We start from the raw sequence: 26,294 nt of genomic DNA, 5'->3' as shown, positions 1-26,294 counted from the left end.
ATTTTCTATGTTAATTCATTTCTGCACACCTTCCAATATCATAGGCAGACAAAATGTTTTTCTTATTCACACAGACCAGTCCTAACTAGTGTCAGTAGAAATGATAGAGTTAATACCAGCTCTATTATGTATTTGCAAACAAATACTTCTGACCGTTATTGGCATTTACTTAAGTTTTTCAGTGTTTACAAGAAAATCTTTGTAAAAACATGGTCAAAAGTAGTTCCACTCTTATCTCCTGCAATATGAATTTTAAGAGTGCCACAGGAGAATAAATCACATCAGAATAGATTGATTTTCTTTGCAAATATCCCTACAGAACATCAGGATGGGCCATAACGCTACTAGAATTCAACTCGTTGACATCAGTGCCAAAAGGATCTTGTTCAAGAGGTTTTAAATATAATGATCATATTGTCAACCTTTATAATGTAAATTTCATGACAATTTGAGCTTTGCAGCAAATGCTGTCTTGTCAAATCCATTTCTTGAAATATATATTAAGGAAAGGCGTTTTTGTGTAGAAGGAGCATTCAATGAATTAATGAAACTCTTCTTTCTCTTTTGCTTTTGATTTAAGCAACTAGAATTCATTGCTCTTGAATTGGTAACTGAAAAGCATACTGCAAGTAATGGGCTAAAAACACAGGCTGCTATCATCCTCAAAAAAACTCTGAACAATATGAAATATAACTCATGAAGGCAAGGCACTGACCTCATGACCTCATCCATCTTCGATGGGACAGATTCACAAATTCCTTCTTCTGAATAAGCAAACACTAATCTATCTCTGGATCTCAAGCCAGCTGCTGAAATGTAAACACATGACTTGTCATAGGCTCATGAACTCCTCATATGTTCCATTCACTCCCAACTTCCAACTTCTTTTTTTTTTCCTGAGGCTGGAGGTGAATGCTTCTTTTTCCTAGTTCACCTGTGAAATATTGTCTGCTAGTCATGTTTATGGGTTGACCTTTCTAGTTTGGCATGCTCCTTTCATGTTCTATTTTTCTTCTTACAATTTTTTACTGATTTTGGCTACTTGGCTGTTAAACAATGATTGGTCACATGTGGAGATGCTGCTCTTTTTGAGTGTAAAGTGTGTTTCAGTGACTTTCATTTTTGTCTATGTGTCTTTCTCAGCCCATCTCTCTGGCTCTGCATGTGCTCAGGAAATATTGGCTGCTATTACACCACTGCCTTCACATAGATGATTTTCTTTTCCTTGATATGTGTGAAAAGGAGACCGTAACCTGTGCTTAGATTTTCGGTCTGCTGACCATGTTGTGTACCAGCTTGCCTTTAGAGCTGGACAGCCCTAGGAGCTCATCAGAGCAAGAATTAGCTCAGAAATCATAGACCCCAGAGCATGCAGTTCCAGAATATTGTTAAATCTTTAAAACATTATTTCGTGTTCTTTAATAAAAATACTCCCACAAGTGACTGAATATTCAAATTTGCTACTGTTTCAGGTCTTGAATATGCAGAGATTGAAGTAATAGCAACAATATATTGACTTTCCCCGAGCAAAATCATGTCCTTAGTACTGATACCATGGCTGGACAGGTTCTGTCAAAGGGGTAAGTAATTTGGGATTAACAGAGGACCAAATATAAAATGGAAGAGTAGCCTTCAGGTGCCCATAAGCAGTAGTCTCTTAGCTTTGTGGGCTGTGAAGCTAATACTTATTCTACTGTTATTCACAAAGGGTGGCACCTGCTATATTCAGATATTAGTGTTTGTTCAAATTTGTACTACACCATTCAGATACATTCTAGCTTTATTTATTTGGTACTTAACAGTCTATGGTTCTTTCTTTTTAGTTCTTAGAATGTATTTAGGAGGCTAAGATAAATTTTCATAAGAGCAGAAATCTATGTATTTTTTAAATAATCCAGTGCACAAACACTAATTAACAGAATTAAAGCTTTAATCCTGATTGAACAAAGCACAGAAAACAGACCTGTGAGTGGTCGTGTTTACTAAAACATGGTGACCTTCCAAGTTAAGTGCTGCTTTAAGACACCTCTTCTTCCAGCCTTCTTTTTATTTTCTTTCTTTCAAAATGCTCAAAAGACTAATAACACCTTTTTACACTCACACCTTGTGCACTCACTGAGGAACAAAAGCATAAAATATGAACCAAAAAAAGATGAAAGCACAGGTGAACTAGAAGTGGCTACTTGACTTCACAGGCCCACCATGAGTCCTTTGCTACATGTCATCCATCACCAGTATTTTGTTTATTCAGTGAGAAGTCATTTGGAACAAACTCCTACCTTCTTGAAGAAATTAAGTGTCTAATATATTGATATAAAATCAATAAATCCAGTATGATAATAGAAGTTTAAATGAAGTACTACACTGCTGGTAAATGTCAATGTGATACCTAACACATAACTTCCTATTTGGCTAATTCATTTTAGCCCCTGTAGGGGCCTGTTGATTTTTAAATGAACTGCAGCATTTTAAATAATCTGCGAGAAATCTGTTGTTATGAATGTTAGCTTTTGTGTAACTAATCTTAAAAGCACATCTAATTTTAATGTTAGAGTGATTAAAAATGATCCTAGATGTTCAAGATGTGGAATGCATGGTGTGGATTTAGAACAAGACATCAGAAGTCCTTCTCTTCTGGTGATGTAAAAAAAGTAAAGTAGTGGTGAGACATCATAGGCTGTCATTTCATTCCAGCTGATACATGAGGTAGTATTAAAGTAACCGCTATTTACCAGCTCATTTTCTGTTCATAAGTGTGGTGCATAGTTGGATTAGTAGAAACTGAATTGAATGATAAAGTGTGAAATCTTACATGACCTCTGAGATTTGTTTGTATCCTAAAATTCTCTGACTGAGAAGCAACATATGCCACAACAAAATGACTCATTCTGGTCATTGAGGAATGGAATTTACTAAGACATGAAAATAGTATTTTGTAGTATTAAAATTAGTTGTCTTTGTAAAAGCTAACATTAATTTGTAAACGCTGAAAGTATTGTGTGCCTTTGTAAGTTCTGCTGAGCATCCACAGTTTGCCCTGGCTGCTTAACGGGATAAATTGTCTTCTGATATTAGGTCCACAGTTATCAGTCTCTATCATTTTAACACGAAAATCTCATTGCCAATGGCAGCAAAATAATAGCTATGGCATTTCATAGTATACGTTTTACACCTTTGTTAGTAAATGTAAGAAGGGAGGAATGAAAAAGTGAACAAAGTCTGCAGAAATCACTAATGAAGGGCTTGGCATGCAGTATTTACTGACTTAAGTATAAGAATTTAATTTCTTGCCATAGTGGAGAAGGTAAATCAATTAACAAGCCAAAGGTTTTTGCTATGGGTTCACCCGTTTCAGCATGTGCTGCCAAGATCTTAGTTAATTCAAAGTACTGTTCACAACGCAGATGAATGATGTTTTCATTAACATTAAGGAATAAAATATTAGAAAAGTTACACCTCCCACTTTTTATGGGTGTTTGCCAAGTGTCACTATGTTCGTTACAAAATGAGGGGAAGACCAGCTTCAATGAACTAAGCAGGAAATGTGTAAGAACTTTGCAAACTTCTGCAAAGAGCTATCCATGTTAAAAGGACATATTCTTTCTATGTTCATTTAACAGGTTTGAAGAAATTGTGCTGTATCTAATAGTTCAATGTCTTAACCGGAAAAAAAAAAATCACAGTTAAGTCAGTAAGTCCTGAGTTCACAATACAGTGATATGCTGTAGCCATACCTGCACTAGTTTCAAAATATTCATGCAGACTTCTCTTTAAGAGGAAAATATCATAATTCCCAGGCTGGACAGCTATGATTCCTCTCTTCTGCCTATATGAACAGCCTTTTACTACGTTTCCCAGAAATGCTTATAATGCCTCATAATAACTGTGGCAGACTTGTCAATAGTAGAGATATCTGAATCACTTCAAGAAGAAGCAGTATTTGAGAAATAAGGTCATCTGACTTAACATACTTTGTACAGGAGCATAGTGTCACCTCTTTCACCTATAGGTGTTATTTAACAGGACAGTCACCACAGCAGTATTTCTGGAGTCACTATTTTAGAGACAAAATAAAACCTATTGAATATGGATTTACTGGGAACATTCATTTTGAAGAACGCTCAGTTTGAAAATTCTGAGCAAGCTTCAATATGGAGAAAGTGTCCCTAAGTCCATGGCAAAAGCAGTCACAGTATCAGAGTATCACAGTATGTTTGGGATTGGAAGGGACCTCAAAAGATCATCTAGTCCAATCCCCCTGCTGGAGCAGGAACGCCTAAGTGAGGTTACACAGAAAGGCATCCAGGTGGGTTTTGAATGTCTCCAGAGAAGGAGACTCCACAAGCCTCCTGGGCAGCCTGTTCCAGTGCTCTGTCACCCTCACTGAGAAGAAGTTTTTTCTCAAATTTAAGCGGAACCTCTGGTGTTCCAGCTTGATCCCATTACCCCTTGTCCTATCATTGTTTGCCACCGAGAAGAGCCTGGCTCCATCCTCGTGGCACTCACCCTTTATATATTTATAAACATTAATAAGGACCCTCAGTCTCCTCTTCTTGCAAGTATACACAGAAGGACATTTGGAAATTTCCCTGTGGAAGACTTAAGCACATATAGTCTTTAATTTTTTCAGGTAGAAGGTAAGTTTTAAGGCACTAATTCCTGGATATGTACATTTAATCTAAATTCCATTTTACACATTAAAACCAATTTTGGATTGTAGGTCTCTCATCTCTGCACTAAAGCCTTTTATTTCTAAAATGGAGATAAGTGTACTTTTTTTTTTTTTTTTTTTTTTTTTTTTTTGTTATAAGGATATGAGCATGGCTCATGAAATACAGTTGTTAATTGCCACACTGGGGGTTGTGTAGCTGCCTAAGTTCACTTGCATTTTTGTGTCTAGTTGACAGTACATACAAAACTACAAATGGTTTTAAAGTTTCAGATAAAAAGAGAACTAAAGCTTTAGTGGACAAAGACATTTTTTGTGAATTTGAATAATGTTTTACTTTTAATCGATTTAGAAGTAGTGAGAAGAGCTTTATTTATAGTTCTTAAGATAACATTTCTTGTTTGTCTGCTAGTAGCTGGACAGCAGCATATTTACCCCAAATGGTGTTAGTCTGAAAATAATTTCAGCTTTTTTTTCTTTTTTTGTGATATTACTCAGTGGCTGGCAGCCTCCTGCTCTCTAATCCTGTATGCTCATACCCAGTGCTGTAGAAAGACACATACATGTGGGAGGACAGAGGATGACCTCTCCTCTGACAGGAGTTGGCACATCACTTTGTAAGGTCACCAGGAAACTGACACACTACAGAGTGGGGGATGTCTCTAACATCTGCAGGTGCTGCAGGGAAAGGAAATAACATAGTCAAATATGACAAATAGGGCAGTGCATGGAGGTCACATCCTGGTGCAGAAGATGAGTGGCTCATGGTGAAGGGCCTTGAACAAGTTCTGCCAGTCCATGCTTCACATCTTTCAATGGTCAGTCCTAATCATGGAGGACTGCAGGGCAGTCCCAGGGCAACACAATGGCAAGACTGGGCTATGCTTCAGTTGTGACCTACAGCATACACAGCCAATGGAAGGAGAGAATCATAGAATAATTTTGGTTGGAAGAGACCCTCAAGATCACCAAGTCCAACCATTAACCTAACTCTAGCACTAAACCATGTCCTTAAGAACATCATCTATGCATCTTTTCAACACCTGCAGGGATGGTGACTCCACCACTTCCCTGGGCAGCCTGTTCCAGTGCCTGACAACCCTTTCCATGAAGAAATTTTTCCTTATATCCAATCTGAACTTCTCCTGGTACAACTTGAGGCCATTTCCTCTTGTCCTATCACTTGCTACTTGGGATAAGAAATCAACACCTTCTTTTCATATAGTTGTAGAGAGTAATGAGGTGTCCTTTCAGTCTCCTTTTCTCCAGGCTAATCAGCCCCAATTCCCTCAGCTCCTCCTCATAAGACTTATTCTCCAGATCCTTCACCATCTTTGTTGCCCTTAGCTGAACTCTTCCCAGCACCTCAATGTCTTTCTTGGAGTGAGGGGCGCAGAACTCAACACAGGATTTGAGATGCTGCCTCACCAGCACTGAATACAGGGGGATGGTCATTTCCTCAGTCCTGCCAGACACATTATAGAATCAGAATTTCAGTTGGAAGAGACTCTTGAGATCATCGAGTCCAACCATAACTCTAGCACTAAAACTTGTCCCTAAGAACCTCGTCTATGTACCTTTTAAACACCGCCAGGGATGGTGACTCCACCACTTCCCTGGGCAGCCTGTTCCAGTGCTTCACAACCCTTTCTGTGAAGAATTTTTTCCTAATATACAATGTAAACCTTCCCTGACACAACTTGAGGCCATTTCCTCTTGTCCTATCACTTGCTACTTGGGAGAAGAGACCAACACCCTCCATGCTGCAACCTCCTTTCAGGTAGGTAGACAGTGATAAGGTCTGCCCTCAGTTTCCTTTTCTCCAGGCTAAACAGCCCCAGTTCCTCAGCCGCTCCTCATAAGACTTTTGATCCAGGCTATTTCTGACACAAGTGAGGATGCTATTAGACCTTTTGGCCATGGGCACGCTGCTGGCTTATGTTCACCTGGCTGTCAACCAACACCAGGCACCCCTCCCTTCAGGGCTCTCAGAGGACAAGGAAGACAGATATCAATTCTACAGTTTCCATGATGGTTCTCCTTACTGCATCACACATGTACAGGGCAGGAGATTGCCACAGCAGAAGCCTCATCAGCTTTGTCACTGACAGCAGAAGAAAACTTCCCTGGACAACAGCTTTAAGGCAAAGACTGGCAGAAGGTGAGGTTGTACCTTTTACACAGCCTACTGGTGTGTTCACAAGATGTCCATAGTGCAGATGAGTAAGCAATAGGATGCAGATATAGGCAAAGTTTGTATTTTAGCACATGATGGGATAGCCCTAGTAAGAGGCTCTTGCTCATTTGAAACCCAGATGCAAGGTTTTACCTGAAGGCACTCTGATTTGAACACTAGAGATAACACTTAGCTCATGTGCAGTCCTTCCCAAGAATGAATAACCATCACTCTGTCTAATTTTGGTATCTGGCATGGGAATTTCTCACTTATAGCAGACATGCCCTACTATGTGGTGATAGTTTTGCCCAGAAAATCCATAGTATTGTTTCTGAGGTGTAATCCCAGCAATTTTAGTTAATTTTAGCAGCTGTAGACAGAAGCTGAAACTTTAAAGTACAAAAAGAGAGTCTGACTATATAAATAAGCTTTATACACGCATGAACTGAAGCGAGACTGAAATTCTAATTCTTTATATATTGCATCCAATAATTGGAGTTTTACACTATTTCTATCAAAAACAGTTTTTCTATTTTACTGTTTCATTGTAAAATATAAAATTTCATTTTCTCAGGCTTTAGATCCTTTTATAGAAAAGCAGAAGTATACCTCATGAAATCTCCATACACATTACATCCTATCCATAAAAACTCCATATGACAAACCCAATAAATAATATGCACCCAGAAATAGCTCTGCATCATCCATTTTCTCAATGATTTCTCTAGGAGCTGCTGAGTAGCACTTTTAAATATCAAAGCAACTACTGAGGTGTCCAAACCAAAGGTTTTGGAGTTGTGCTATCTGGCATCCAGGTTTTAAAGCCTTGCTCAGACATTTTAGACATTTAAAAATTATATACAGTTTAAGCTTACTCATACTTAGCTGTTTTTGAGAGTTCATTGCACAACTCAGAACAGTGTTCTTCCTAAAATCAGGAAGCAAAAGATTTTTAGTGAGAAAAAGAAGTTTAAAAACCATTGCATGGGTGAAAGAATACAAATTAAAAGGCATCAGTCAAAGTTACAGCTGCATGCAAGATAGCCTTAGCTGAAATCACAAAATTCGGACTGCTTTAAAGAATTTAAAAGTAGGAAATCCAGTTTCTTCAATCTGGATTCTGGTCTACATGGATAAGTGGTCTACTGAAATCAAGTTGTAACTCCATGAATGCATTGATCAAGCTAAGCTGATGGTGCCTCTGAAATGCCATCTTCCTCCTCACTTAGCTACTTACTCTTGCCCTGACTGTGAGCAGAAAGCTAACCTAGTAAAAACCAAACCATTATTTTCCAACCAATGACCTGGCATACTACTCAACAAGACAGGGATGAGAAGCCAAGAAAAGGGAGTGTCTTGGGCTACTTCTTTCAGCAGTAATGGTGACTTGCATTATTTGTCATTCTATGGCCTTCGCACATTTTGGGACAGCTGCAGCTTGTCCTGAACTGATGCAGAGCTGGAGCACTTCATTAGGGACTTGGCTGCTTCTTCTCTACTTCATAGAAGGAATTCTGAACTCAAATGTTCACCCACTTCTCTCAGTGATCTCATGTCAGATGTTTCTCAATTTTTGTTGGTGATAGCAAGAGAATGTGCAGTTTCAAACTCTAGGCAAATGTCAGGTTTCAAATTTCAGGCATCAAACCTGTGTATTTTTGCTTCGTATTAAAAAAGAAGAGCAGTTTTGATTTTAAATTAGAATGTGAATTAGTATTTTTCAACCACATTCAAGTAAAAAATAGCTGAATGGGGCTTTAAAAAGTACTTACTCTCAGGCAGAGATAAAAACTGTAAAAAATTGCAGGCCCCAAAAATAAATGTTCTGGGAAGACATGAATATGCAAAGACAATCAAATATCACAGAATCACAGAATGTCAGGGATTGGAAGGGACCTTGGAAGATCATCTAGTCCAATCCCCCTGCCAGAGCAGGAACACTTATATGAGGTTACACAGGAAGGTGTCCAGGCAGGTTTTGAATGTCTCCAGAGTAGGAGACTCTGCAACTCCCCTGGGCAGCCTGTTCCAGTGTTCTGTCACCCTCAGTGTGAAGAAGTTTCTTCTCATATTTAAGCGGAACCTTTTGTGTTCCAGTTTGTACCCACAATCACATATATAAATAATATAATACAAACTACTTTGCAATGTTAAATGTATCAGGTGCCACTCAGTCTTTCTATAATAATCTAAAAACATAGGGATATCAGGTTTTTTTGTTTGCTTGTTTGTTTGTTTTTTAAGATTAATGGCACTAATATTTGTGAAGAAAATTTCTGCATTATCGAGATTTGCAGTGCTCTTGAATACTCATTCGCATTTACCTTAGCAGCTGCTGTCTATTCTCTGCGTTAACATCTGTCTTTCATACACTTCATAGTTGTGTGCAAAGTTTATTTTTACTGTTCTTCCTCCCTCCCCCCACCTTATTTTTTTTTTGGTATGTGATAGCACTCAAACTTTTTTAAAAAAATTTAATTTGCAATATTAAAACATGTGATTTCCTAATATTAAAGAGAAGAAAACACTGGATATTTTTCTCAATAACAAATTTGGGGAAGCATAAAGTATTCTTTTTCTATAACTGTTTTTACATAAGCAGCTGGTTCAGCTGAAGAATTTCTGTAGGAGAACTCCTCCTCTACAGAAGTATTCTTGTGCCAGTGAAGAGGTGGGACCAAGTGTCAGTATGGTCAGGAGAGCAGTCATCCCTGGTCTGTAAGTAAATATTATGTAGATATCAGAAAGACATGATCACAAACCAAGGAAGAGCCTTTGTGTAGAAGAAGATCAGACCTGTGTTTCTTTTGGGAGGAAAAAAATGCCTTGGTATAGAAAGAAAAGAGGTTAGCTATGCAAAATATACAGCTGAAAGAGGCTGAGAACTGTTACCAGCCAGGTGGCCTAGTTCCTTCTCTGAATGTTTCTGTCCCTTAAATGCAAGCTTGTCAGGAGAATTCTGTAGAGAGGCTGCTGTGCTGAAATGGTCAGAGTGGTTTGAGATGCTTCCTTAAAAAGGCATCTTTGCACTCGTATCTTTTTCATAGTAATCCAAAACCTGTCATTCAGCCCCTTGTTGTGTGGTGTTCAAATTTTCCTCTGGACTAGCTGAAGTTGAACTCCTCTCTGGCTTCAGAACTTCTGTCTTACTGCAGCTACTGCAATTGCAGCTTATTCCATGAGTGAATTTGTTGGAACACAGGACTTCACAAGGCCTGAATTGGGTATTTGTAGATAGTGTAGGGAAAGAGATACTTTTTCTTTCAGTACTTCCAGCCACTGTAGCACTGTTATTTCATGAAGTTAAATGGGAGCTGTCTATATTTGACTTACATAAAATGTATTTGAGGATCCAAGTTTATATGTTTCCTGTGCACAGATACAATAATTTTTTAAATAGTTACATCAATTGCATCATCAGTGCTTTGTTTAAGAAAAAGCTTTTAAAGAGACGAATCTAGACAATAACAAAAATCATCATCTTTACTTTCAATGTACTATATAATATATCTTCCTCTTCAGGGAAGACAAAGATAAAGCCTTATTCTGCTTCTGAGTCTGTTTTTCTTTCTGCACTTGAGTGTCGATGGCTGTCAGTGCACTCTGGTGGGCTGCTTCATGCTGATTTAGATGACCCAAGCTGAATTTTCATTCCCTGACTGTTGATGGTGGCTCAGGCTTGACCTGGAACAGGACCCAGTGAGATACTGCAAAGACATCAATGTCATTTAGTATCTACTAGTGAAACAGCAATCAATGGCCTTGTCAAAGTCTACCCATGGTCACTGCACTCTAAGCATGGCTGTCATTTTGGAAATGCTCTATCAGAAAGGCAAGGTTGATGTGAAGAATTGTACTGCATTAGTATTTTCCTTCTTTGTCTGCTGGAACAAGTTTTCCAGCAGAGGCATTTCCTTATAATAAAAAGAATGCTGAACATATGGAACATATGGTAAATCAACAGGATACTATTTAGGATTATATTTCTAATTGAATTTTAGCAGTGTTTGAGCCTAAATCTCGTTATTAGTTAACAGGATTTGCCAATTAAACTTACATACCTTGGAAATATTCCTTCCATTGTAAAATATAGTCTTTGTATGTTTCTACTTTATTCTTATAGCTTGAATTTTTTAGGGGGTGAGGATAACCAACCATATTTTTAGCAACATCGTAAATTCATGCATTAAATTTATTCAATTAATAGTTGTTTTAACAGGTTGGACAATTCTGTAATTAACTTCAGTTTTTATTAATTTTTGCTTTTGTTCCATCATTAGACATTCTTTAAGAGGATTTCACTTGAGTTAAAATATTTAAATTACCGTGCAATAAATCTGTTCCTTTAATGAGTTTATTCCTGTTTTAAGGTATTAATTAAAGCAGGTTGTGGAAGAGATAGATACAGTAAATGGATAAAGTAGTGTCCAGGCAAAAGGTTAAGGATTTTCTGTCATTATACGAAATGAAGTTCTTTCTGGAGATACCTCATTAATGGAAAAACCTTCCTCTCTTACATGCACCAACAAGAAGTTCATTACTCAGTGAACCTCTGCTTATCAGGGATTATTAGTTCTTTTTTCTTTAAAGAGACACTTTGTCCTCTAGTAACTAGCACATCCATGCCTATGGTATGAGCTTGGTTTAGCAGTGTGAAATAGTAATGGATTCAGGTTGTTTAGCCAAGAGATTTCCTCACTGGACAGAGTGGGAGGATGAAAAAGTAAAGGACAGCATCAGTGGAGAGACAGATGAACTTTCAAAGTGAAAAAAAATCTTGCAAATTTAATTCGCAGACTGGGAATGGAAATGTCATTGCCTCACTCAGAGGGTTAATCACTTTCTAATTTAAACTGGCAAATTTTATAATGACACTGTGAAATTAGCAGCATTTTATTGTGTTAATTATCTGCAGGACACTACATCATTACTTCTAATAAATGTAAATGAGATTGCCTGTCCTAGGACAATATAGAAGCAAGGTGAATTTTTATTGGCTATACACTGGATTTGAGACAAATTGTTTCTTCCCCCCCATCATGTAAAAGCACATTCAATATGGTTTACTGCGCTGCCTTGTTTTCTGTGCATTTTAGTCAAGAAAGTATACAGAGGGATTTTAAAGGTTGTAATAGCTCCTTGCTCATTTGAGCTATAATAATTTTCACTTGAGGCAAGGCTGATGGTAAAGATTGTGTCAACTGTATCAGAAGGAGGATGTAGGATTGTACAGTCTAAGTGTATCAATAATTAAATATTCAACTTTTTTTACAGACTCAAAATGCCTACTAGCATGTGCATTTGTCAAAACAGACAAGAGAACACTTTTCCAGGAGGCCTGTCACTCAGCGTGGTTGATGCTTCAGTGTTAGGCAATGCAATGTATGACATAAAAGGCATTTCCAAAACTTTACTAAGACCCAAGTGGGTGCAGTATTCTGCTTTAGTAGAAAAGTCTTCTCAGCCAAAGAAACATTAAACTATCAGACAACAGAAAACATAGATTCTACAGCCACAATGTACAAAATTCACAAATGTGAAACTAGAGTCAGAATCTCTTTCTGGATATATATAGGTCAATTATGGTAGTTAGGGGATCTGGTACTCCAAATAAATAAATAAATAAATAAATAAATAAATAAATAAATAAATAAATATTGCGACTATATCAAGATTCACACTCCTACTCTCTGTATGTAAGGACTGAGCTTGTCAAAGAAAAGGCTAATATTTTCCAATACAGTATTTATGAACATGCTTTTGACCTTCTGAATGTTTATCTGATATTTCTGGCTACCACTATTTTCAATTTCTGTTGTGAATAGCTAGGGAAAATAAATACAATCAGAAACAAGATATCTACCAATCACAGAATGAATAAGTGCATTGATAGCACAGCCCCTAGGAGAGTTTGGTGTATTTCTGGACCAAAATCACTTCTCTCCAAATTGTTATCTTTACATGATGCCAGTGAAACATGACTCCATATCCTGACTAGTTAGTAATCCTGCTGTGACACTCACTGCATTCTGAGCAAAGACACCTCCAAACATCATTGCTAAACAGCCTAAAACTTGAATCCGCCATCTGCTAATGATACTCATGATTGCTTTATTGATTGCCTGTGATAATAATGGCTGGTTGTGAATCTTTTGTGATGTCTCTCTTTTTAGGTGTCATTACATAGGGAACCATTTCCCAAGTTGCCATGCTGTTTAGGGTGGCCTCCTTGCACCCATCCAGATGGGTCATAGCTCACCGTACCCAGTTCCCCAGGAATAACTGCCTTAAGCCTTTTCCCCTTGAAAGCATCTGTAAGGTCATGATTGTTCACTCGCAAGATCAATATACCATTAAATTGTGACAAAAAGCACTACCAGACTATTAAGTCCTCACTCATACCCTCAATAATCCTGATAAAATGATGAGCTGTTTTAACCTCACAGTGGCAGTTAAGAGTTGCTTGAAAACCCATTCCAGTAAGAGAGCATAGATATAAACTTTATGGAAATGCTGTCTTTCAGATATTTTTTGCCCTAAACAATCCACTTTATTTGCTTTGCACCCTTGTCTGTATTGAATTAGAACCTCACAACACCACTCAAAATCAAGGTTGAGTGCAGGGTTCAACAGAAGACATTTTGATAACTTCTCATAGCCCTGGGCTAGTTCCATTTTAGCTTGAGGCCCCCTGTAATTAAACTAGACTCTTCTTACTGGAGTGGTAACAGGTAGTCAACTCCTGAAGGTCTCTTGGAATAAAGAGGTTTTTCAGGTGAAGAAGAGGCTGCTAAGGTGAAAAATGGCTTGACCTGACTCACATGAAAAATCCCACAGTGGCTGACACAAAAGGAAATGCAAATAAGTTCTATTCATTACCCCTCCCCTTTACACTATACCAAAATGCAACGTATTGGACAAGCCCACTAGAGAGCCCATTCTCAATGCAGCTGTATTAAATAAGTCCCTGAAAGAGAAAACAGACACCTGAAAACTTTCTGACATTCCACAAACTGAGGAAAAGCCCACTCCCCATCAGCTTTAGCAATCAGTCCTGCCTAGCCAGATTTCACTTGATATGTTAATAGCCTAAATGTAGGAAAAGATAGGAAACAACAAATCTTCAGGTCAATAAAGGCTTCCACTGGTGTAGTAGTGTATCATATGTAATGAAAGACCCTAAAATCTCCTGGCTGTATCCTAAATACTGTCTCAGATACTTTAATCAGGAAAAAAGACCCTGTCTTAACATTACTAATAACCTCATCTGATTTATCTCCAGTTTTTTTTTTTTAGAGGATAGAAAAAGCAGAATGTAATTTCACTTGCACTTCCCTGACATTCCTAGTATTTCAGGTCATCAAGCCTCACTACAATGTGAAGGCTTCCTGGAGCACACAAACATTCCCTTTTTACTAGGATACAGTTCCAGAGGAAGAGGGGAGAAGGAGGAAGTCTAAAGTGTCTTTTTGCAATTCAATAAGCAGCAATACAACACTGAATTAAGAGGTGGAATAAATACACTTCCCACTCATGCAGAAGACAGTGTCATAAAAGGTGTTGGAACGGTCCACAAGCGTCCTGTGTAGTCATACTTTAGGGAAGAGATTGATAGAATTTGGTAGTCTGAACCTGAACCAACATTACAGCTTTGTTTTTTTGTTTAATACATAATGGCTTATCTAGCACTCAGATTGACAAATGAGGCCAGGGTGAAGTAACAGACATGCCAAAAATTTAAACTGTTTATGATAATTATTATGCACTGACATTTGGGTTGATATGTCTAATGTAACTGCCGGGGTCTGAATCCACCATATAAATCTTGTATTTAAAATTATTCAAATGTATAGAATAACTAATCCCACAGGTGTTTTATTTCTGTCTGTAAAGTAGCCCCTATACTCGCTTCTGGTATTCTAAGTTATGTTCCGTTTTGCAAAGCCCTCTTCAAAGCTCTCAACAGGATCTTGAGTCAAATATCTGGCATTGGATGGTTTCTACAAGGAAAGCTTTGTCTACAAATATTAGCAACCAAATGACACAATAATAATTTACATGCATGCATGAAGCAGTTTTAAAAGACTTAATACTTGTTTACTTGTCCTTTCTTTCAATCAGTACAAGCAGCCAATTGTGAGTGAGAACTTAAGAGCGTAAATTTATGCCATTCTCTATTTATATGAACAAGAGTATACTGAAACTTGCCTAAAAAGAGAGAAATATTTATGCTTACATTTGGAGAGCTGGCATACCAATTTATCCAAACAAATTTTTTCTTAAAGGAAACCAACAAGTCCCAAACTCTGTCCTTAAAAGACATTTCTGTAGGTCACAAGTGATGGAAAATGCCATTAAAAAAAACCTCAATGTAGTCTTAATATAAGTAGTGTTATTGGCTAATGTAGGAAAAAATTACTGCTTTGCATTCCTTAAAACTTAAGGCTTATTTTACAGGAAGCCTTATTGCACTAATACTTGTTAGTCAGGAAATGAAAATCTCCTGCTGTATCAGTAGTCTGTGATCACAGACAATGATACTACTTTGTACCATGGAGTCAAACCATAACACAATAAAGTTAGTACACTTAAGGCCATATTGTCAGCACTTATTTTTCTTCAGTCATGGGTCCTCCCTCTAGTTGTCCCACGCTTTATTGTAGATTTGAATCTTGGTCTCAAAAAGACGACACCGGCCATTAGGGTCTAAATTAAGAATGAAGAAATGAAACTGAAAATGGTGATGTACATTTAACTTATGAGCAAAACCCTCTTTTGCTCAGAATGCTTTTCTCCCACTATGAGTTCAAACACATTGTGTTATGACACAAATGTACTTTTGGTGCAAGAATGGCCCCTGGAGTACTGCAGTACTGCAGTACTTTCCTCAGTACAGGAAAGACGTGGATCTGTTTGAGAGGGTCCAGAGGAGGCCACAAAAGTGACCAGAGGGCTGGAACAGCTCTGCTGTGAGGACAGAGGAACACAGTTGGGGTTGTTTAGCCTGGAGAAGGCTCTGGGGAGACCTTTTTGTGGCCTTTCAGTACTTAAAATGGGCCTAGAAGAAAGATGGGGAAGACTTCTTTGCAGGGCCTGTTACAAGACAAGGTGTAATAGTTTTAAACTAGAAGATGGTAAATTCAGGCTAGATATAAGAAAGAAATTTACACTGAGGGTGGTGAGACACTGGTCAGAGAGATGGTAGATGTCCCATCCCTGGAAACATTCAAGGCCAGGCTGGCCAGGGCTCTGAGCCACCTGATCTAGCTGAGGGTGCTCCTACTCATTGCAGAAAGGTTGGACTAGATGACTTTTGAAGGTCCCTTCCAACCCAAACTATTCTATAATTCTATGTACAGCCTGCTAAAGCAGAATCAAATGATGCTTTGAATACATATTTTGTTAGCTCCATTGTATCAAAGAACTCTGTGTGTAGCCATGCAAACTAATCTTCATTTCCTCAAATAAGGGATCAGATGTTTGCATTATTTTTACTGGTTAGACTAAGAATTGCATTCTGGCTCCAGCGTAACAAGGCTACCTGAGCTGTATTATTTGCTTATTGTCTGTGAACTGGGGTAAGGTCAACCCTCTCTCAAAATGCAAAGCCCTGTCCTGTCCAACAGTAACTTCTTTGCTGAAAGCACACCATCACCCCACTTTTTCTTTTTTTTTTTCCCCCTCCTGTGAGCAAGAATATTTGCTGCTGATTCCCTTTTCTTAGTGGAAGATGACAGGTCACCATCTTTGTTCCTGCTGTTCTGCAACAGACAGGTAAGGGTGCAGTGAGGATGCCTAATGTGCAATGGTTCTCCTCTACATCCTTTGCCTTTCCTTCTAATGTGGGACAGGAGGACACATAAGCATGACATCTCTATCCTCTCCCACAGAAAAAGTAGGAAGTAGCAAATGAGAAAAGTAGAGGAACATGAATTGCATAACAAACCTCATTTCTTTGTCAGCTTCTCATGTAGACAAACCACCAGCTGGGAAGATAAAATGATACCACTGATGGACAACTGAATGGAAATAGGTAGAAGGGCTTTTAGACTATTTCTGTTAGATATGGTTTTATTCAATGGCTGAACAAATTCTCATTGAGCACCTTTTTAGCAGTAGGCAAACCTCGAAGCCTTCAGGATTTTGCAGTGCTTCTGAAAACCTTTGATGTATGAGTGTCATTCAAAATAGAGTCAGAGAAACCACTACACTATTTTTTGTTGTTATTTGCCTTGTTTCAGAAGTCAGAGGCAGTTTGATTCTTTGTATTAGAATAGAAGCTTCCATGTGCTATCTTTCCAAAACCCCCAAAACCTGAAAGTATCTATTCTAGGTATACAGCATATCTGTGGATATGTTTGCGTGAATGGAAAAAAAATAGGAAAAATGCAAGAAGATACTACATTTATTTGTTTTATCCAACCATTCCCCAATTTAATTTCTCATTACATCAATTATCTCTTGATTTTATGTCAATTCTTTGCACAAGAAAAGGTGCATGGGAGAAAAAAACCTCCACTGTCATCGACGGAATATCACATTATGCTTGCTTTTTAACTTCACGATAACAACAACAAAATGCCTTTTTTCAACTGCTTTTTTCAGTGCAAAAAGAATTAACATTTTCTCTAGCATCGTACTGCATCCATAACTACAGCCTACTAAAGATGTGTCATTTCACAATCTCATCTGCATTGTTAAACAAAATTGGAATATTTGAAACAGAGCATAGTTCCCTTGATATAAAATACTACTATCAACGTCCCCCCAAACTGTAAGCAGTTTCTTTTTTTTTTCTGAAAGATTAAAATCATTATTACAGTAACCTAAAAATCTGCTGACTCAGTACTTGATTTAAATGCTGATGGGATCGTTAATGAGCTAAAAGTGCATCTTTGAAAACTGGTTATCTTTGAGGAAAGTAATTAGTGAAAAAGATGTAGCTTTACATGCATTAGCTAAGTGCAGAACCATAACTGGATCGATGCTGCAACTGGGGAAATCTACTGTGTGACAGTATCACCATGCTGCTCTCTGTTTATTTAGAAGTGCAGGGCCTGGGCACTGAAGTAGGCAGATATCATTGACAAGTGGCTGTGATCTGTCTCCTAGAGGGCTTGTTCCTAGCCCATCAAAAACTACAGTGCCACGTGGCAAAAATCAACATGATTAGAGCTCTCTACTCAGCGGAGTGCCAGGTTGGAATAATAGTGATACATTAGAGGTCAGGTCCAAGATTCATTTACTGAACTGTGAAGGGAGGTTAGCCTGATGTCTGCTTTACCCTGTGTTATATACAGGGGAGTTTGCTTCAGTTAAAGTAAGAAATGATCCAAATAATCACTCCTTCCTTCAAGCCAAACAACTAGCATCTGAAGAAACATCTCTGCCACAAAAGAGCAATTAGTTCCTAGCTTGCTCGTTCTGGAAAAATAGCAGAGCTGCTGAGTGTGGGAATCAAATATTTTTGGTGTTTTTTTTTTAATAATGTACATAGTAGTCTATATGGAGCCTATGGTCTTCCAGTTTACGCACTTTACATAGGAACCATGTTCCTTCTTTAAAAGGCAGCCATTTGGGGGCTTGAAAGTAGTCCCAATGCTACCGTCCAATATTTTATCTATTAAATCTCTTCTTTTTGCTCTAGTTACTTTGCTGCACTTTTGTGAATCTTTCTTCTTTCTGCTATTTGCTATTGGAGGCAAGGCAACCAGATGGAACACAGTTTTAAAAGCGAGACCATATTATCAGTTTGCATAACAGCATCATAATATTTTGCCTTTTTTTTTTTCTTTACTCGTTTCTCAAAGCAGCCCAAAAGTTCGTTGACATTTTTAAAACTTTTTTTCTAAGTGGTTACATTCAGTTTAGAACTGTTTGACATTTAGTGGCTCAGATTTTTTTTCCCTTTCAGTATGTGTTGCCTTGTGAGTTTCTGTATCTACTATTGTATTGACTAAACACATATGTTCAATCTAAATAAAAGGCAGAAAACTTAAAGTGTCTCCTTCAAGTTAGGCAGATGCCTCAAGCAAATGTTTTGGGAATGACTGTTAATCATCTGCATGAGAAAATACGTGTGCATAAATGAAAGTGCTCATTATTTGTTTTTCACTGTTTTACTGTTTGCTCCATTGAGGCAGTACAAAAATATAAGCTCTAGACAACCAGTAAAATATCACAAATAACAGTTAGTCATATTGAAGTGTTTCTTTGAATCACTTAATAAACTGGAAATTATTAATTCAAACTACATAAAAATACAAATATTTACTACAGCAGGCAAAACAAAGGTGTGATTTAAAGTTATTCATCAACTGGGGCTTTTCTAAAATCACAAAAATACTTCTCGAATAGATAGATGAGTTCTATTTTTCCCTTTTTTCTTATTTGCTTCTTATTTCTCTCATTTGAAGTTTAGTCTTGAATTTAAGCATTAAAAGGATAACAGATACAAATTTGCAGCTAGATGTTCCAAAATTAAGTGCTAATTCATAAACTTCTGTTTCTTAACTCAATGTAACCATCTGTGCTCTTAAGTTCTAGAAATCAGGTCTGATATGAATCACCTGAACATTACAGAAAACTTGAGCCTTTTCAACTTCATAACCTCAATATTGGAAGAAGTCTGTCAGAATCTAGTGAGAAAAGGGTTAGTGTAATGAATACTAAAGATAACGGGTAGCTTAATGTACTTCATTAATGAAAGTATTCCAACACATGTTGGGGAAAGTGAGTATTCAGACTGTATCATATGGAGGATGCCATGTGAACATCAAATTGTGAGAACACTTTTTCCTTTTCTGTATTAATCCCAGGAGAATGCAACCTCAGTTGTGACATGAGAATGCTAACTCGTACTATGAAGCACAGCTAAAGCGTGGCAAAGTCAAATATATTAGGTATCTCCCTGAAATGTATAAGAGTGTGTTAAGCTCTGGCCATGTATAAATGGCTTGTTAATAGGAAAAAGCAAGCAAAGCTGATGCTAGTGAATAGTGGCATGCTCCGAATAAGTCACTCTAAAGAAATAGTATAAAAGTAGCCAAAGACACACAGAGAGGTGTGTGATGGAGGTCAGTAGACAGGAACTTCAAAAGGCACAACATGGGGAGGGTATCGAACAGAAAAAAATAATAACAAAAAGACTACCAACTACTGAAATCAAAGTCTGCCTTACAGAGGTCAAAATTAATCATATTTAATGGAAAAGCAACAGAGGTAGAAAACTGTAAGAAATAGGGATGTCAGGTAAGGAAAGAGACCAGTGTGTCTGTATGTGGATTTCAGAAGAATGACAAAGAAAATAACTATTGCTGGGAGAATAAGTTCAGAAAATATAGATAAATATTCAAAATAAATGTAGGAAAGTTTCACAGGGATGGAAACAAGGAACTGTCGATTAACTACGTTTTTTTATTTACACAGCAACCTGCATTGCAACTGCAGCTAAAACATTCTTGACTTTCTTTTCCAAATCAATGTGCCTGTGTAAGTGCATATGAGCATGTGACTGCACAAATCGCTTAAATGCAGAAAGCAATGGAGCAGAACAGAGCAGCTGTTTAGAACTGCACAGCGACGAGACATGGCACTTTAGGACAGGAAGTAAAGGAGAATACGGTATCCAGCTGAAGCTGCAGAAGGGATTTTATGTCAACAGAATGCAATTACCAAAACTGGAGTATTTCCAGGACAATAGAACTAGCATAAGGGGATAATCATTATTGCCTGAAATTGAATATAATAAAGGAATTAGTTAGACAGAGATAACTTGTTCAGAAAAGGGAATGAGATGGCAAAAGAAATTGGAAAGGCTTGTAAAAGGCATGATCTCCTAACAATGAGAGACTGCAGATATAAGCCAGGTCATACTGAGTAAAGGATATGAATCAAGCAGTTTTACAGACGTTAAAATGATTTGATCTTTTATACTCTAAAGAAAGGTAAGAATTAAGGCCAAACCTTTCTCTCCTCACTCATCCCATGAACTCTGGATGCATGAGAGAGAAAAACAGCATCTGGCTAATAAAAAAGATCTGATTCTTGCCATAGCTATGAGTAATGCATGGATATGAGATAGCAGAATCAGAGGCAGGATCTCTGCAAAACAACCACAAGCTGATGAAGTTTGTCATTAGATCTGGAGACAACCCCTGCTCACATCCTGGATTTTCCTGTGCACATCTCAATGACAGAATATACTCACCAAAAAACGAAATTTAAGATTTAAAAGTTTAAAATATTAAATAATGCCCTATTGCTTTTCTTTGCTACAGAGAAGCTAGAGCTGACAACTATAAAAGCGAGAACCAAATCTGAAATGTACAGCTCCCTCCTGTATCCCATAAATTAATTTCAATATCTTTATCAATGGATAAAGCCAAGGTCCAGTTCCTCAGCTGCTGTGACTCTCTGTAGCAGCTCCAGTGTTAATTTAATCCAGTTGAGGGACCAGGCAGGGCATTTAACTATGTGCTTCATTTCGCCTGTTCAGGCAGCGTTGTAAATGCACCTTTCAGTGGAGTGTGTGATTAGAAAGGATTGATAATACACGCACACTGTTACCCTACAATACCAGAGAGTAAATGTGATAACATTTGCTAAAGTCGATGAGCTGTGATCTGAGTCACAATAGAAATAATCTTTTCCTAAGACATTCTGTGTTATTTTGCTTCATGTTTTAATTCTTTGAAATCTTAAGTAACTTTTACGTAATTCGTCAGAAAAAAAAGAGAAAAAAAAGTAATGAGGAAAGCAACACAGAAGGTTCTTCATGACACATTTGACTTTATTAAACATAAATCAGCTTGAGCTCACACAATGTGGTCATGCTTATCATATCTGAAAGAACCACTTAAGTAAGTATCTGAAAGGTTTGACAGAGGAAAAATGTACAGACATATTTTACCTGGATTTTAGCAAAAGCTTTTGGTACAATTCCATACAGTAATCAAATCCACCAGCCAATCATTAAATGTATTATAAGGTGAGCTGCTTGACTGGATTAACCTCTGGTGTGCAAGTTGATTTGGTTCAGGGTAAAAAGACCAGCGGAATTTAGCAAAAAAAACAGGTCCACTTGGTGACAGCAGTCCCTCTCTGTTCCTGTCTGTTGTATGGAGGTTTAGGACAGGGACGAAAGTCAAATTAGGGTGAAATTTCAGCTTTCTGCCGGCATATCTGTATTTTTTCATAGAGGCATTAGAACAGTATCCTGTAAGCAGGAATAATGAAAAAGGCTTGATTTTTCAGAAACCATGCTTTTGTTGTTTCCAGTAACAAAATGTCCCTGTATTAAAACAGCTGGTACCTGCCTACAGAATAATGGTTTCTAAAGTGGGAAAAAATAAAACAAACCCAGAAGTTAAAAAAAATATTTTTTATTATTGTGATTGCTGTAATTTATTTTTTTCTGCTACAGTCTCCCTTTTTTTATTTTTTTATTTTTTTTTCTGTGGATCTCTCACATAGAATATTCAATGGGCACAGCTGCTCTAGGTAGTACAGCTGAGTTTTACTCAGAAAAATATACATTAAACTGTATGTCCAAAGCCATGAGTTTCCACTCTTGGAGCATTTATGCCTTCATTAAACCACTCGATATTCAAGGCAGGACTTTCCAGTTTCACAAATGTATACAGTCCTTCAAGCTTAGAGATATGAGATTCCTGTTGCATTATTCCTCCATCTTTTCAATACCTCCAAAGATCACCACATTTCTATAGCTTCCTCATCACTTTTATGTCAGTAGATTGTCCTTCTCTTGATAATATTTGGAGACACATATGGCAAGCCTGGGTGTAATCAGCATGAATTTCCACGAATTGTCCAATGATTCAGTGAACTATTTGCCCTCCTGCTTCTGTTAGATCTCCTCACTCCTTGGCTGTCCAGGTAACATTACCCTGCAACAAGGATCCTGTGAAGGCTGTACTCCATACCAGTCTCTCCTTTCTGACCAGATATGGGATGATTTTTACTTTCTACCTATATAATTCACATCCACCACTGGTGAAAATCAGAGGCATCTGAATGGGGTTAAAGTATTTTCTTTCATGTGTTAATCATGTGTTCCATGTTTCTCTGGGTTTGGATTCTACACAGCTTACCTAACCGAAGTAGATCTCAGTGATACGCCTGTGCTTACTACCCAGTTCCAGAAATCTATAGTGATTAATTACATCATGTTTTGTCAGCTCCTCAAAAGATGTTTTAAATTATCAGTGCAGTGTTTCTTTTTGTATGAAGGAGAGACTTATGGAAATGAAATAGATTGAAGTGTGTTACATGTTCACTGTGCTTTTACACATCAGGTGCTTATGGAAGTATAATAAAGAGAAAACCAAAAATCAAAATTTTGAATTTTTCACAGTGTGTTTGAGGGTAGCAGTCAGATTGGATCAAAAATAAAAATCAACCTGGAATCCATTTCTAATAACCAACACCTCCCCCAATTTATTTGTCTTTAATAATATGTCACAGCTTCTTTGCATATTGCAGGATGTAGCTATCACTGAAAATTTTGTTCCTTCCAAAACCTAGATGCATTTGAAAGTTGCTGACACCAAAGCACTTTTTTTCCTGCTGTTCAGTTGCATTCATAGTGATAGGCCAGGAAAAAAAGCAAAGCATGCAAACTCTGAACAAACTAGTGTGGCTTACATCATGCTCTGCAACCCATTGAATGTGGTCGCCAACATTAACTCTGCAGGCATCAGGTACTATGTCGAGGGATACTGTCCTGCATAAGCTCAGACATGGATCCTTGTAATGGTCCTTCTTATGTGGTGGAATTTATTCTGTGCTTATGTGTTGTGAGCATAACTTCTGCAGGAGAAACACTTTCTGGCAGCGGGACTTGGCAGAAAAATCACCTCTCACTCACCTGTAGAATTATTAAACAAGTCCTCAGTCCTACTTATTTATTGCTGACACCCACAGTTCTTCCTGTTTCTTGACTGGCAAATAGACCTTTCTACAGAACATGAGCCTTGCAATTCTTTTTAGTGTGGAAGCACATATGTTTTATTCAGTTCTTATATCTTTGCCAAGAGCACAAAGCAAGTCCTTAATAATTTAGTCTTACAGATGACTCAGAATCATCATATCCCAGGCTTACCCTTAAACCAAAGCTATTCATGGTCTGAACTTAGTATTATAGCTTTTAAATTCATGACTTTGGGAGCAGACAGTACTTATAAAAGCACATCGTATATATTTTTTGTGCTAAATGTCAAACTATTAAGGTTTATATTTCCTAACTTTTCCAAAGATTAGGGGAAATACAACTTAGTTGCTGTACTTCACAGAGCTGAAAAAGCCTGAGAATAGTTTTTTTGTGATTTCAGCCTCTCTACTGTAGTCTTCATAATGCTGCAAGAAAATGACTTCAAAGTACTCTTTTGACAGTCATTCTTGGATACACAGCAATTACTGTCATACATTTTGCGCAATCAACCTATAGCACTTGGGTGTGTGTCCTTACTATGGGGCTCTAGGAGTCAGTCTCACAGTTTTGTCAGAAAAGATCACTCATGCTCTGCCAGAAAGATCTTTGAATAGATAATTGATTATCTTCTGGCATAAATCTCAAACTGTAGCCAATTCTAAAGACATTAGGGAAATGCATAAGAAACAAAGTGCTCAAAATGTGCAACATTTTCAACTGAGTGACATGCTTCTCAATCGCATGACATATCTTTTTCACCTAATCCCAGGTAGTGATCTATTTGTGCATGAAGCCTGAATAATATTTTCTTTTCAGACCACATGTACATGCAGACGTTACTGTCATCACATGACCTTCTAAAAATTTTTAGAAATATTCTGAAGTGTTCTCTTATTCTCCTCAGATTAATAATAATTAATAATTATAATTAATAATTCAACACTTTGCAAATATTAACAAGTGAATATGCTCTACAGGTCAGTAATGTGTCTGATATAAAGAGGGAAGAATCCTATTAGAGAATACGTAGTCAGTTTGATGGCAAATTGTGGAGGATTATGGGAATTGTTTCTAGTTCCTTCTTTATCTTGACAAGTCTTCTGGATGAGCTATAGCAAGATTACAATCATGATCATTCACCAAAACCTGAATCTTTGGTGAACAGCTAACTTTAGCTATATATGTTCATATCCCAGAGAAATCAGTCCTGAAGTAACCCTTCCATTGCATACTGACAAGTATTCTCAAGTTATCTTATGTGTTTTTATATAAATGCAAGTTCACAGGATCAAAACTAAATGAATTTAAAAAAATAAGATTTTTTTTAAAAAATTAAATTCCCGTTTATCTTGCCATTGTGTGAACTAAGGTGAATATTTACTCTGCATAACAGTGGGACATCCTGTGTAAACATAGCTGAAGTAAAGCAGAAATACAAAGAAAGAGGTTACTTTTTTCAAGCCATCTTCCTCTGTTTGCATATGTGTGAAACAATCATATTTGAATAGAAGCAACTAATATAAGGCTCTTATCAGGTAGGACAGCATTCATAAAATGTCTGATGGAAGCATGAAAGAACAGGCAGACACTGGAGTACGTGATTACAGCTGTGCATAAGACTGACACAGCTCAAATACCTGGGGCTGTCCAGAGCAAGCCTGGATTGTCTTTGCTTGAATGCTAATGACTGAACCCTGTTTTGTCAGTTCACTTCTGCCCACAGTCTGGTAAAAGAGTCTTCAGAATGTGATGATGTCTTGTTCAACCACCAGAAGTTCAACTTTTCTCTTGTATAAGATTTTGTGTCACAAAGTGATGGAGTGATTATTTTGTTTTGAAAGCAAGGAACAATTTATTAGGTAAGTCTTGCACAGGATTTTGGTTCATAGCAGGAGGATTTGATTCTGCTTCAGTAGACACCATGAATAATTAGAGCTTTTATTCACACAGAGGGAAATCAACAAACCACAACTAGACTGCCTTCTCAACCAGGTCAGGCTGAGAGGCAAAGGAAGACTGAATGAACAGAACTAGAATAATCTAGTCCGTTGTTCCTCAGTGAGGAAACAGTCACAGAAATGTCACAGGACTTGGCCTGCACTTGACAGGTGATCTAAAGAACAGAACCAGTAAATATCCGCTACTTAAATTAGCCAGGTTCTGCAGGTCTAAGCTGTGACAGCTGTGGTTTGGGAGACATAACTCAAGCTGATCAGTGCATCACTTAATGTACATATATTAAGGTGATCTTATCGATAAAAACCCGATGTGCACACACTGCTTCGCTAAGAGGCCACTAACTAAAATTTATTGTGAGGTGTCTTTAGGTGGTTTGGCCCAGGGTTAATCTTATCTGACATTAGACAAATTCACTAGTAGGATCCTTGCAGAGCTGTCAGCACCTCAATGTGACAATCAGGGATGTGAAGTGCTGCCAGTGTTGTTTGTATTTATCCAAGCGTGGAGGTGTGCAGTATGATAACCAGATATTACTCACA

Source organism: Columba livia, chromosome Z (genome assembly GCF_036013475.1).
Source record: "Columba livia isolate bColLiv1 breed racing homer chromosome Z, bColLiv1.pat.W.v2, whole genome shotgun sequence".
Lineage (NCBI taxonomy): Eukaryota > Metazoa > Chordata > Aves > Columbiformes > Columbidae > Columba > Columba livia.
This window is presented reverse-complemented; position numbering follows the sequence as displayed.